At 35.9% G+C, this 14,261-nt stretch overlaps 1 protein-coding gene across 40 annotated transcripts in view; it reads right to left on the bottom strand.

Annotated features, from left to right (window-relative positions):
- The window catches only part of KEL (Kell metallo-endopeptidase), a 294,970-nt gene that overhangs the window by 30,846 nt on the left and 249,863 nt on the right, over positions 1–14,261 (bottom strand). For 2 of the 40 annotated variants that reach the window (XM_038559299.1, XM_038559321.1), the window contains one exon: positions 13,893–14,014. The exons of the other annotated variants lie outside the window; for them this stretch is intronic. The gene's annotated coding sequence lies outside the window, so the exon portion shown is untranslated. The remainder of the gene's footprint in view (positions 1–13,892; positions 14,015–14,261) is intronic. 40 annotated transcript variants of the gene reach the window in all.

Raw genomic sequence — 14,261 nt, 5'->3', positions numbered from 1 at the left:
CATTATGCTGTGCAGACTTGTGATTATTATTATTTTAAAATAGATTTTTATTGTATTCTAAATTTTTTAAGCTAATTTTTACTTTAAAAAGTATTTTTTTTAAATTGTATTTATTTATTTATTTGAGAGTGAGAGACAGAGCAAGCACGAGTTGGGGGAAGGGGCAGAGGGTGGAGCAAACCCCACAGAGCAGGGAGCCTGACACAAGGCTTGATCCCAGGACCCCAGGATTATGAACTGAGCTGAAGGCAAATATTTAACCAACTGAGTCGCCCAAGCACCCTTAAATAAGTGTTTTGATATCCCAAGAAATTAAGCAATTTATTAATATTTTCATCATTTACTTCTTCTTTAAATGTGTTATGATTAGAGAATGTGTTGAGCAGAATTCTTTCTATTATGTTATGGTTGGTACTTTAAAAATGTCTTTATGGCCTGTTTATGATTTTTTTTTTTTTTTTTTTGGTGACAGATATACACAGGTATGTTTTTTATCTTTTTCATTAAATTTCCCAACAATCTATTAAAATTGCCTGAATAAAGCTCAAGGTAGGCCCAGACTGACCAACTAACACCATAAGGACCAACAGTGGCAAAGAAAGCCACTGCAGATGACTGAACTGAATTAAAAAGTGGCTCAGCACATGTCAACACCTGGAGACACCTCTGAAGCATAAGGTTCCAGGGAACAGAAGACATCACACTGCCAGGAACTACACGATCTCTTCTACATAAGGCCACTACATTCAAGAGCAGGAGTTGCAACTGCTTTTCCTAACAAAGAGGAACAGACACCGAGAGTTAGAAAAAATGAGGAGACAGAAGAATATGTCTGAGATGAAAGAACAGGACGAAATCACAGCAAGAGATGGAAGTGAAATGGAGATAAGTAATATGCCTGAATTTAAAGTAATGATTAGAAAGATATTCACTGGACTTGAGAAAAAAGTGTAGAACATCAGTGAGACTCTCAACAAAGAGGAAAAAAATCAGAGATGAAGAATATAATAAGTGAAATTAAGTATACTCTAAATGGAATAAAGAGTAGATTAGAGGAAGCAGAAGAACAGGGACAGGGTAATGTAACCTGGAGGACAGGGTAATGGAAAGTAATGAAGCTGAGGAGGTGAAAGAAAAAAATTGTGCAAAATGAGAAGAGACAGGGAACTCGGCAACAACATCTAGCACAATAACCTTCACACTATAGGGATCTCAGAAAGAGAAGAAAGAGAACGGGGGTCAGAAAATTCATTTGAAGAGGTAATAGCTGAAAATTTCCCTAATGTGGGAAGGGGAATAGAAATTCAGCTCCAGGAGGCATAGAAAGTCCCCAACAAAATCAACCTAAGGAGGTCCACACCAGACACACAGTAATAAATATGGTAAAAAGTAGTGAAGAAAGAGGATTTTAAAGAAGCAAAAGAAAAGAAAACAGTCACATACAATGGAAACCTCATGAGTCTATCTACTGATTTCTCAGCAGAAGCTTTGCAGGCCCGAAGCAAGTGGCATGTATTCTCAAAATACTAAAACGAAAAAGAATCTACAGGCAAGAATAGTCTATCCAGCAAGACTATAATTCATAACAGAAGCAGAGATAAAAGAGTTTCCCAGACAAACAAAAGTTAAAAGAATTCATGACCACTAAACCAGCCCCACAGAAATGTTAAGAGGACTCTTTGAGTGGAAAGAAAGACCAAAAGTAAAAGTAAGAAAAGTAGGAAACATACACACGCAAAAAATTATATCTGTAAAAATCAGTCAAGAGACTCACAAAATAAAAGGATGAAAATATGACATCATATACCTAAAATATTGGAGGAGAGGAGTAGAATGGGTTCAAACTTAAATGACCACCAAATTAATATAGACTCTTATATGAAGAAGGTGTTATATACAAACCTAATGGTAACCACAAATCAAAAACCAGTAAATGCAAAAAATAAAGAGAAAGCAATCCAAGTATATCATGAAAGAAAGTCAACTAATCTTGAGAGAATAAAAACAAGGGAAGAAAGGAACAGAGATGAACTACAAAAACAACCAAAAACAAGCAACAAAATGACAATAAGTACATACTCATCAGTAATTACTTTGAACAGAAATGTACTATATGCTCCAATCAAAAGATATATGGCTATATAAAAGACTCACTTCAGACCTAAAGACACAAGCACATTGAAAGTAAAGGAATGGAGAATAATTTAGCCAGCAAATGGAAGTGAAAAGAAAGCTGGCAGCAATACTTACATCAGACAAAACAGACTTTGAAATAAAGACTGTAAAGAGAGATAAAGAAGGACACTATATAATCATAAACAGAACAAACAAGAAGATATAACAATTGTAAATTGGAGACGAATGAAAATAAAAGCACAACAGTCCAAAATCTTTGGGATGCAGCAAAGCTGTCCTAAGAGGAAAGATTTTTAACAATACAGGCCTACCTCGAGAAACAAGAAAAATCTCAAATAAGCAACTTAACCTTACACCTAAAGGAGGTAGGAAAAGAACAACCACAAAAAAAAAAAAAAAAAAAAACAATAGAAGGAAGGAAATAATAAAGATTAGAGCAGAAATAAATGAAACAGAAACTAAAGACAACCAAAACCAAAACAACAGCAACAGAACATATCAATGAAATCAGGAGCTGGGATCCATGGGTGGCGCAGTGGTTTGGCGCCTGCCTTTGGCCCAGGACGGGATCCTGGAGACCCGGAATCGAGTCCCACGTCGGACTCCCCGTGCATGGAGCCTGCTTTTCCCTCTGCCTATGTCTCTGCCTGTCTCTGTCTCTCTGTGTGACTATCATAAATAGATTTAAAAAATGAAATCAGGAGCTGATTTTTTAAAAAGATCAATAAAATGACAAATTTTTAGCCAAACTCATCAAAATGGAAAGAGAGAGAGAATAAACAAAATCAGAAATGAAAGAGAAGAAATGACAACCAACACCACAGAAATACAAAGGATTATAAGAGAATATTATGAAAAATTATATGCCAACAAACTCGAAGAAATGAATGAATTCCTAGAAGCACATAATTTCCCAAAACTGAATCAGGAGGAAATAGATAATTTGAACAGACCAACCACCAGCAATGAAATTGAATAAGTAATCAAAAAAAACTCCCTTCAAACCAAAGTCCAGAACCAGAAGGCTTCACAGCGGAATTCTACCAAACATTTAAAGAATTGTTAATACCTATTCCTCTGAAACTATTCCAAAAAGAAGAAGGAAAACTTCCAAATTCATTCTATGAGGCCAGCTTTACCCTGATACCAAAATCAAATAAAGACATTACCCAAACCAGAGAACTACAGGCCAATATCTCTGTTGCAAAAGCCTCAAAAAATATTAGCAAACTGAATCCAACAATACAGTAAAAAAACTATTCACTGGGGATACCCTGGGTGGCTCAGCGGTTTTGCGCCTGCCTTTGGCCCAGGGCGTGATCCTGGAGACCCGGGATCGAGTCCCGTGTCGGGCTCCCAGCAAGGAGCCTGCTTCTCCCTCTGCCTGTGTCTCTGCCTCTCTCTCTCTCTGTGTCTATCATAAAAAAATAAAAATAAATCTTAAAAAAAAACTACTCACTACAATGAAGTAAGATTTATTCCCAGGATGCAAGATGATTGTTAATATTTGCAAATCAATCAATGTCATACATCAATAAGAGAAAGGATAAAAACCATCCATATGATCATTTCAATAGATGCAGAAAAAGTGTTGGACAAAGTGCAACATCCATTCATGACAAAAACCCTCAACAAAGTAGGTTTAGAGGGAACATACCTCAATATAATAATGGACATATATGAAAAACCAAAGCTAATATCATACTCAGTGGTAAAAAAACAAAAAACAAACAACAACAACAACAACAACAAAAAAAAACTAAGAGCTTTTCCCCTGTTATAAGGAACAAGACAGGGATGTCCACTCTCAACACTTTTATTCAACTTGCATTTACTGCAAGTTCTAGCTACAGCAATGAAAGAAGAAAAAGGATTAAAAGGCATTCAGATTGGTAAAGATGATGTAAAAACTTCACTATTTGCAGATAATATGATACTATATATAGAAAGCCATAAAGACTCCACCAAAAAACTACTAGAACCAATAAGTGAATTCAGTAAGGTTGCAGGATACAAAATCAATGTACAATGTACAGAAAATCATTGCATTTCCATACACTAATAATGAAACAGTAGAAAGAGAAATTAAGAAAACAATCTCATTTTCAATTGCAGAAGAATAAAATATGTGGGAATAAACTTAATCAAGGAGGTGAAAGACCTATACTCTCAAAGCTATACAGCACTGATGAAAGAAATTCAAGACAACACAAATAAATGGAAGGATATTCCATGCTCATGAATTGGGAGGAAAAATATTGTTAAAATATCCATTCTACCCAAAGCAATCTACAGATTTAATGCAATCCCTATGGAAATATAAACAGCATTTTTCTCAGAACTAGAACAAACAATTCTAAAATTTGTATGGAACCACAAAAAACTCCTAATAGCCAAAGGAATCTTGAAAAAGAAAAAACAAAGCTACAGGTATCACAATTCCAGATTTCAAATTATACTACAAAGCTGTAGTAATCAAAATGGTAATCACAAATAGACACATAGATCAATAGAATAGAACAGAAAGCCCAGAAATAAACCCATGATTATATGGTCAATTAATCTTCAACAAAGGAAGCAAGAATATGCAATAAGGAAAAGACAGTCTCTTCAACAAATGGTGTTGGGAACACTAGACAACTACACGCAAAAGAGTGACATTGAACCATTTTCTTGGACCGTAAGCTAAAATAAGCTCAAAATGGAGTAAGATCTAAATGTGAGACCTGAAACCATAATAATCCTAGAAGAGAAGACAGGCAGTAATTTCTCTGACAAGGACCATACCATATTTTTCTAGATGAGTCTCTTGAGGCAAGGGAAACAAAAGCAAAAATAAACTATTTGGGCTACCTCGAAATAAAGGAAAAGAAACAAACTACAAAACAAAAAGACAACCTACTGAATGGGAGAAAATATCTGCAAATAACATGTTTGGTAAGGGGTTAGTATTTAAAATATTTAAAGAACTTCTACAACTCCACACCAAAAAACCCCCAAGTAATCTAATTAAAATTGACAGAAGATATGAAGAGATATTTCTCCAAAGAAGACATACAGATGGCCAAGGGATACATGAATATCAGTATCACTCATTATCAGGGAAATGTAAATCAAAACCACAATGTGATATAATCTTACACCTGTCAGAATGACTATAATAAAAAACACTAATTCAAAAGGATGTATGCATCCCTATGTTAATTGAAGCATTATCGACAGTAGCCAAATTATGGAAGCAGCTCAGGTGTCCATCAATAGATGACTGGATAAAAAAAAGATGTGGTATATACACATGCAATATTATTGAGCATAAAAAATGAAATCTTGCCTATTGCAACAACATGGGTAGATCTAGAGAGTATAATGCTAAGCAGAATAAGCCAGGCAGAGAATGATGGATACCATATGATTTCACTCAATATGGTAAAAGAGACAAACCAAAAAAAAGGGAGATCAACAAAAAGACTCCTGAGAACAAACTGGTGGTTATCACAAGGGATGGGAGAAAAATGTCTCCCAACGTTGAAATACTATAGTGTATACGTGAAACTAATTTAACACTGTATTTTAAATATACTGGAATTAAAATTTTTAATGGCCTGAATAATTGGATAATTCTTATTAATTCATTTTATCCTTTCCCACCCTAAGAATCACTACTCTGTTGGAGGAAATCCAGACCAAGCAGAATTACATTGAGGGTCTTGGTGCTACAAGTATGAGGAGTTTGTTTCCCACACAGTATGAGGTGCTATTGCCCCTAACATTACTTGCGGTGGCTGGAAGGCGGGGGCACTCTTAGGTCCTGAGGGGGAAATACATCGCAATACAAGCATCCATCCAGAAACTGGAAAGAACTCAAATACAAAAGCCAAACTTGCACCTAAAGGAGCTGGAGAAAAAACAGAAAATAGATCCTACACCCAGCAGGAGAAGAAAGTTAATAATGATGCGAGCAGAACTCAATGAAATAGAGACCAGAGGAACTCTGGAACAGATTAACAAAACCAGGAGTTGGTTCTTTGAAAGAATTAATAAGATAGATAAACCATGAGCCAGCCTTATTAAAAACAAAAGAGAAAAGACTCAAATTAATAAAATCATGAATGAGAAAGGAGACATCACCATCAATACCAAGGAAATACAAATGATCTTAAAAACTTATTATGAGCAGCTATATGCCAATAAATTAGGCAATGTAGAAGAAATGGACGCATCTCTGGAAAACCACAAACTACCAAAACTGGACCAGGAAGAAATAGAAAACCTGAACAGGCCGATAACCAGGGAGGAAATTGAAGCAGTCATCAAAAACCTCCCAAGACACAAAGTCCAGGGCCAGAGGGCTTCCCAGGGGAATTCCATCAAACGTTTAAAGAAGAAACTGTACCTCTTCTACTAAAGCTGTTCGGAAAGATAGAAAGAGATGGAGTACTTCCAAACTTGTTCTGAGGCCAGCATCACCTTAATTCCAAAACCAGACAAAGACCCCGCCAAAAAGGAGAATTATAGACCACTATCCCTGATGAACATGGATGCAAAAATTCTCAACAAGATAATAGCCAATAGGATCCAACAGTACATTAAGAAAATTATTCACTGTGACCAAATAGGATTTATCCCCGGGATAAACGGCTGGTTCAACACTCGTAAAGCAAGTCCAGCCTGGAGTTGGAAGAGCAAGGGAGAGAACATGGGTGGAAGCATTTTAGACTGTCATGTAGTCTAAGGATGCTTGGAAAATCATTGAGGAGTCTCCAAGCTGGTGTTTCAATCAGAGGAATCCCTTGTCTTCAAGAATGGGTGTGCCTACGGGAGCAGCCCGTGGGTGCCAGAGCCTCCCACGGTGATGGATTCCACAGCCCAGCAGCTGGAGCTCTCCTCACTGTACTGGGAGGCCTGCAAGGAGAGTTCTGATGACTGCCACACTCTCCTTCATTACAAAGTTTTCATTAAAATGTTTTAGTGCTACATTGTTTGATTGAATGTAAAATTGTTAAAGTGTTCTTTTCAATTGTACCTTTTCATTATCTTATCTAGTGACTATTATGATTAATAACTTATGAATTGTCTTCTATTATGTTGAATATCATTTATACTTCCCCTATAATTTAGTAGTGTCTTAGCTCTTCTATTTTTAAACTATAAGTTGGTTTTGCTTTTAAACATAGAATGAGGGATGCCTGGGTGGCTCAGTGGTTGAGCATCTGCCTTTGGTTCAGGGCATGATCCCAGAGTCCCAAGATCTAGTCCCATATCAGGCTCCTTGCATTGAGCCTGCTTCTCCTCCCTCTGCCTGTGTCTCTGCCTCTCTCACTCTCTCTCAATCTCTCTCTCTGTCTCTCATGAATAAATAAATAAAATCTTTAAAAAAAATAAACATAGAATGAGACCTTTTCTTTGAGAGGTGAATTTTATCTTTTTAAGAATGTCTGAAATCGGGATCCCTGGGTGGCCCAGCGGTTTAGCGCCTGCCTTTGGCCCAGGGCGCAATCCTGGAGACCCGGGATCGAATCCCACGTGGGGCTCCCGGTGCATGGAGCCTGCTTCTCCCTCTGCCTGTGTCTCTGCCTCTCTCTCTCTTTCTCTCTCTGTGACTATCATAAATAAATAAAAATTTTAAAAAATTACAAAAAAATGAATGTCTGAAATCCACTCTACTGAATTTTCTCCCTCCTATACTTGTTATTCTATTTTGCTTTAACAATTATGCCTTTTTATATGTAGACTATATTTACATATACTATTTTTCTAAAATGGGTTAGATATCTTTATTTAACTCCATTCTACAAGGTTAACTAATATTTTTTTAAATTTTTATTTATTATTTATGATAGTCACAGAGAGAGAGAGAGAGAGAGAGAGAGAGAGAGAGAGATTGGCAGAGACACAGGCAGAGGGAGAAGCAGGCTCCATGCACCGGGAGCCCGACGTGGGATTCGATCCCGGGTCTCCAGGATCGCGCCCTGGGCCAAAGGCAGGCGCTAAACCACTGCGCCACCCCAGGGATCCCATTTTCATCTTTATTTATATTAAACATCCAAAATAGAAACTTTGGACTTCTTGCTCCTACACAAAGTTTCGCACTAATTGTTCATGTCTGAATGTATATTCTATTCATTCTGTTTCTTGACTTCACATATGGTTTTGAGTCCAGCATTATATTGACCATGACATCCACCCTAGAGTAGCTGTCAGAGTTTTAAATTAAATCTTTTCAATACGAGTTTCCCACGCAGTAAGCTGCTAAAAATAACTTTTAAATGATCCTTAGAGATAAAATATGTGGTAAAAAAAAATCTGTCTCTGGCCTTTGGACCTCTAAAATATCATTCTACTTTTTTTTCCAAGTGATTGATCAGTTATTTTTAAAAAATGGTCTTTGGGGGAATAGATATTTCTAAGAGCTGACAAATACTTCCCTACTCCAGGATTTTATAATTGAGGTTCTAAAAGTTGTAGGCATCCTAATTTATAATCTTTTGAATATTGTCAGCTCCTTTTTAGATTCATATATCATCATTATACTGCCATTGAAATGAAAGGTGGGAGCTAATAAATCGTCCTTTTTTTTTTTCTCTGTTATTAGCCAGTATGTTTTTGGTTGTGAAGAACAGAAACCCAACCTGAACTAATTTAGTCAGAAAAGGAGACTGCAAGAAAGGAAGCAGGACAGAAGAATAACTGTGATCATGTTCTCTCCATCTCTCATCACAGCTTCTTTCTAATATTGTCTTCATGTTCTTCTGCCAACTGGCCTCCTCCACATAGGTGGTGACGGCTCTAGGGATGCATGTTCCTTAATTCCCACCATCAAAGAAGTAATGACTCTCCTTCTCCTCATGTTCAGTATGAAAAATGCCAAGAAAGGGCTGTGATTGGGTCAGGGAGATACCTACATCACCAGTTACAATTGGGGTAAGTTGGTGGTCTTTAAGTAATTGGCTTAGCTTGGGGTAGGTGCTTCCTTTACGACCATCATTTGTGATCAGGAGCATAGAGTTGAAAAGAAAATTGCATATTGTTTAAGCCAAATGTTTGCAAAAAGGAAAGAAGCCTTTCCCAAGAGAGGGGCGGGGGGGCTGCCCCAGGGAAGGGAGGAAGGAGTTTTAGGCAAACAAAACAGTCCCTATTCATTATATAACTTTTGCTGATTTGAAATCACCTATTCAGGGATTCTCTTTAAACCCAAGGCAGATTATTATACACCATTCTCAAGTCCAGTCAGTTTTATTACTTCATTTTAGTCCAATTATACTTTTACTACATAGGGCTTCATTTACTAATATATCCCTCAATTGGGATTTTCAAGGTTAACAATATTTTTCTTTTTAAGCATTAACAAATAATTCTTAAAACATCAAATAAGATAGCTAATGTGAAGTAAAATGTGAATTTCTGGCCTTTGCCCATTTCCCCAGATTCAAAATACATAATGAGGTGGGGGACAGGGTGGTGAAATAGATGATGGAGATTACACTTGTCCTGATGAGAACTAGGTATTGTATGGACATGTCAAATCACTGTATTGTATACCTGAAATGCCTATTACACTGTATGTTAATTCACTGGAATTTAAATTAAAACTTAAAATAATAAAAAAAGTACATAATGATGTTTTGCAACTTTCTTTTTCTTCTTTATTTATTTTAAAGTACTCAGTTTTACACATCAGTATACAAAGCATTCCCTTCTATTTAATGGACGCATAATATTCCATTGTGTGGATATACATAATTTGTTTAATTAGTCCCTTTTTAGTAGGCATCAAAGTGTCTTCTAGCTTTGTTATTCCAAAGCAAATGATACGTATGTGTACATTTCCCACAGGGGTACACATATTCTTGTGAATATATCTCTGTACCCTTGTGTGAGTATAACTAGAAAAATGATTCCTAGAAATGGATAGCTGGGTCAAAGAGTATGCCAACAATATTCTTAATTACTCTATTATGGTTAATCATTAAGTTACTGTCTTTTTCATTCTAACCTGTCCTAACTGCTACAATTCCTCTCATTTTTTTTGCTAATAGATATTTTCTATTCTTTACATTTTGATCGTGGTTTTTGAAGTCATTCCATTACAGAGAAATTAGACATTTTTTCTAGAAGTCTATGAAATTATCTTATTGTGCTAGAATATTTTTCTTGCCTCATTTTTTCATATCTACTGTCAGTTTTAGATATTGATGCTTTTATCCATTGAGGCTTTGTGTGGGAATTTTACTGCGTTCATTAAATAAAGGAATCTGTGACCAGTAATTCTGCAATTTTTGATGATGTCTCCAGTTAAGTGTTTTTAAAAATATACTCCGAAACACCATCTACCTGAAATACATCATTGTACTTTCCAGAGAGCCTGTTTTAAACTCTATCATCAAAAGATTTCCTATTTCATTTAAAAGTTAGGATAAAACCCAATCTCAACAGATCCTACCTAGCATACCTGAATGTGAATCTGGTTCCTCAAGACCACTGTTAGGACATCACAGTCATAGGGATACAATCTCTGAGAAGGTATGTGTCTGGACTAATGAATCCGTATCCTGCTGTCTTTGGTCCTTGTTTTGGTTCTGTGTGCTTCTTCTCCCCAACATGCTTCTTAGATTGTGAACTAGCACTGCTGAGTGCTTTTAGTAGGGCTTCCCTGTCTACTTTCTATGAGTTGCCACTTTATCCAGCTTAATAAAATTGCCTCCAATAAATAAATAAATAGATTAAAGGAAGTCTAATGGACTTCCGCTGAGTAAAATGCCTAGGTTTTATTTTGTACATGGACTTTGGGACATTTATGTTGCCTGCTTGATGGCTTCTTTTGTTATTTCCTGATCCTAGCCAGATTCTGGAAAGGTGAAGTGATTCTCTCGTTGAATTTTGGATGAACAAGATCTTACTATATATATATATATATCACACATAGAGAATTTGGATTATAGAGTATCCTAAACACAAAGTTTTTTTAAGCGCTGGAATATCAAAGAAAAAAACAAAACAATACTCAAATATTAAAGCATGAAAACATAATATACTCACGTGGCTTAAAATTTTAAAAATACTTTAAAACATTTTTCTCCCCATCTGTTCCCCAGCCACCTGACTTCCCTTCCCCAACAGGTAACCAATGTTATCAATATTCTACTATAGTTTATAGAGATATTTTAAGCATATATGTGCAAATTCTCACAAATGCATTTTTCTCTTTTGTACAAATGGCTATGTATTAAACACATGTCCTACACCTGGCAAAATATCTTGCCCATCATTATATATATATATATATATATATATATATATATATATATACACACACACACACACATTATTTTATATATATACATAAGGGATCACTCTTTTTGCTTTTCCTTTTTCAGTTGGTCCAGATTATTCTACCGTATGGATGTGCCATTGTTTATTTTACTGTTTCCTCACTCATCAATATTTAAGTTGTTTTCAATTTGTTGCTTTTACAACCAATGGTGCATTTTAATAACCAAATACATACACATAATATCCCTGTGGCAGAATATGTGAATGACAATTCCTAGAGGAAGAATTGCTAAGATAAAAGGGTACAAAAGCACTTGTAACTTTGATAGATATTACAAAACTGGCCTTTATGCAGGTTATTTCATGGTATACTACCTTTTTTCCCATGGTGTGTTTTGATATTTGTCAATTTAATAAGTGGGAATGGTATTTTAATGTCATTTTAAATTGCATTAATCTCCTTATAAGCAAAGAGGATGATATTCTGATATGTTCTTATCTTTTGCCCATCTTTTCCTTTTTATTGATTTGTAGAAGTTCTGTATACACTAGGCAAATCAACCTTTCATCCCAGATATATTTCTCAGTTTGTGATTTGTCTATTTACTTTGTTTTGGGTGGTATTAACCACACTGGTTTTCAAAAAGTTCTTCATAAAGTCAGACTTGTCAATCTTTTTTTTTTTTTTTTTTTTTACTTCTATGCTTATGTTATACTTAGAAAGGTCTTATCCATTCCTTTATATATTCTTTTATTTCCTATTTCAATTTATGGTTTAATTTTTACAATTAAACCTCTGCCCAACTTAAAATTTAAAACTTAAAATTTATTCTGATAGGCAGAAATGGATGCAAGTTAATTTTTTCTCTAGATGGTCACCTAATTGTCTCTCCATTATGTTAAATAATCCACTTTTCCCAAATGGCAATACTTGAGTGTTTTGATTATAGCTACATACTGTGTTTTACAGGGTTAGTTCCTCCTCACCCTTCTCTTTCAGATGGTTTTTAGCTATTTTTTCTTGCTTATTTTCCATATACAAACTTTAATCAGCTTGTCTAGCTAAAAAAGGAATACAACTGATTTTTAAAATTTTTTTTCTTATTTATTTATGATAGTCACACACAGAGAGAGAGAGAGAGAGAGAGAGAGGCAGAGACACAGGCAGAGGGAGAAGCAAGCTCCATGCTGGGAGCCTGACACGGGACTCGATCCCGGGTCTCCAGGATCACGCCCTGGGCCAAAGGCAGGCGCAAAACCACTGTGCCACCCAGGGATCCCTACAACTGATTTTTTAATTGGAACTATATATTCTTATGGATAATGTTAGGAGAGAATTGATATCCTTGTTTGTTGATTCCACCTTTCTATTTGTTCACATTTCTTTTATGTTTCTTAGGAATATTTTGAAGTTTTCTTTATGTAAATCTTGACCTTCTCAGCTTTATTCCTAGTAATGTATTATTATTTCTTTGCTGTTGAAGCTTTTGTAAATGGGGTCCTTCTCATCCATCACTTCTTTTAATTGGAACCTTTGGTATGTGTGAAGATTTTGATATCTGAGTATAAATTTCATAGCCAGCCATGTTACTGAGTTACCTTACTGTTTCTTAGTTTATCTTCTTGACTTTTCCAAATATACAATCAAGTTATTTGAAATTAAGGTTAATTTTTTCATATCTTCATTTCTAATATTTTACACCTGCATTTTTGGCTCTTGTCTAATTGCATTGGCTAACATGCCAGAAGTTTTAATTCATTTACTCAGACTTGGAGAAGTATATACATTTAAATTAAAGATATGCCATTTCATGAAACATGTAATCTGTGATCCATCTCTTCACCAGGAGCACAGAGAAGGTGAAACTCTAAAAAGAGGGTCTGAGCAAAAGGAAGTCCTGTATAAACTCTGAGCCCACAGGCAACAATCCCTTCCCAATTAACCAAATTGCCTCTAGGAAGTGCAAAAACTGATACTAATGTCTTGCTGACCTCTTCTGGCTAATATGAAATCAGTCAGAAGATGGCAGATTTGATAATTTTTCCTAAGAGTTTTCCTGGACTGTCTGTCTGAAAAGATTTTCCAATATCCCAAAAGTAAATTTTTTTAAAGATTTTATTTATTTAATTGAGAGAGAATGCCAGAGACAGATCGAGCAGAGGGAAAAGAGAAGAGGGAGAAGCAGACTCCCCACTGAGCAGAAAGCCTAACGTGGACCTCTGACCTGAGCCAAAGGAAGAAGTTTAACTGACTGAGCCACCTAGGCACACTCAGAAGTTATTTTTAAATTCCATACTTTTCCTTAATTTCCCTGTCTCTTTCTTTTCTTGTCTTTTTTATAAAACTTCCACATCTTTAGCTCCCCCTTTCCTCCTTCAGATTTTTGGCTGTTTCCACATCCCTGTATCCACAAGTATTATCCCTATTTCTGTACTCCAAACTCATTCAATCCTTGGAATAGGGCAATTGGGAAGTCAATGCTCACCTTGGTTGGAGCAGTTTCACTGGACAATGGGGAGGAGAATCCATCTTGCTGTGGGTGAATAAGTGAATAGAAAGTATGGAAGTAATAACAATGGGTGTGTAATTCTATTTCAGGAAACTTGGCTGCAGAGGAAATATAAATGAATGGTAATTTAATGGTTAAGAAAGAAGAAAAAAGCATATTCATTCATTCATTCATTGTCTAGAGTGTGAAGTAGCCATGCAAATGCACCTCTAATATCTCTAATAGCAGGGTTTGTAACTGATTAACAGCCCCAGCTGCTGTGCTCTGAAAAGCTTTTCATGCTGCGTTGTAGCATCACATAGCTACTCCCCACTGATGATTGCGGGTGGCGGGGTACTAAAGCAG

The sequence above is a fragment of the Canis lupus genome, chromosome 16, assembly GCF_011100685.1.
Source record: "Canis lupus familiaris isolate Mischka breed German Shepherd chromosome 16, alternate assembly UU_Cfam_GSD_1.0, whole genome shotgun sequence".
Classification (NCBI taxonomy): Eukaryota; Metazoa; Chordata; class Mammalia; order Carnivora; family Canidae; genus Canis; species Canis lupus.
This window is presented reverse-complemented; position numbering and strand designations above follow the sequence as displayed.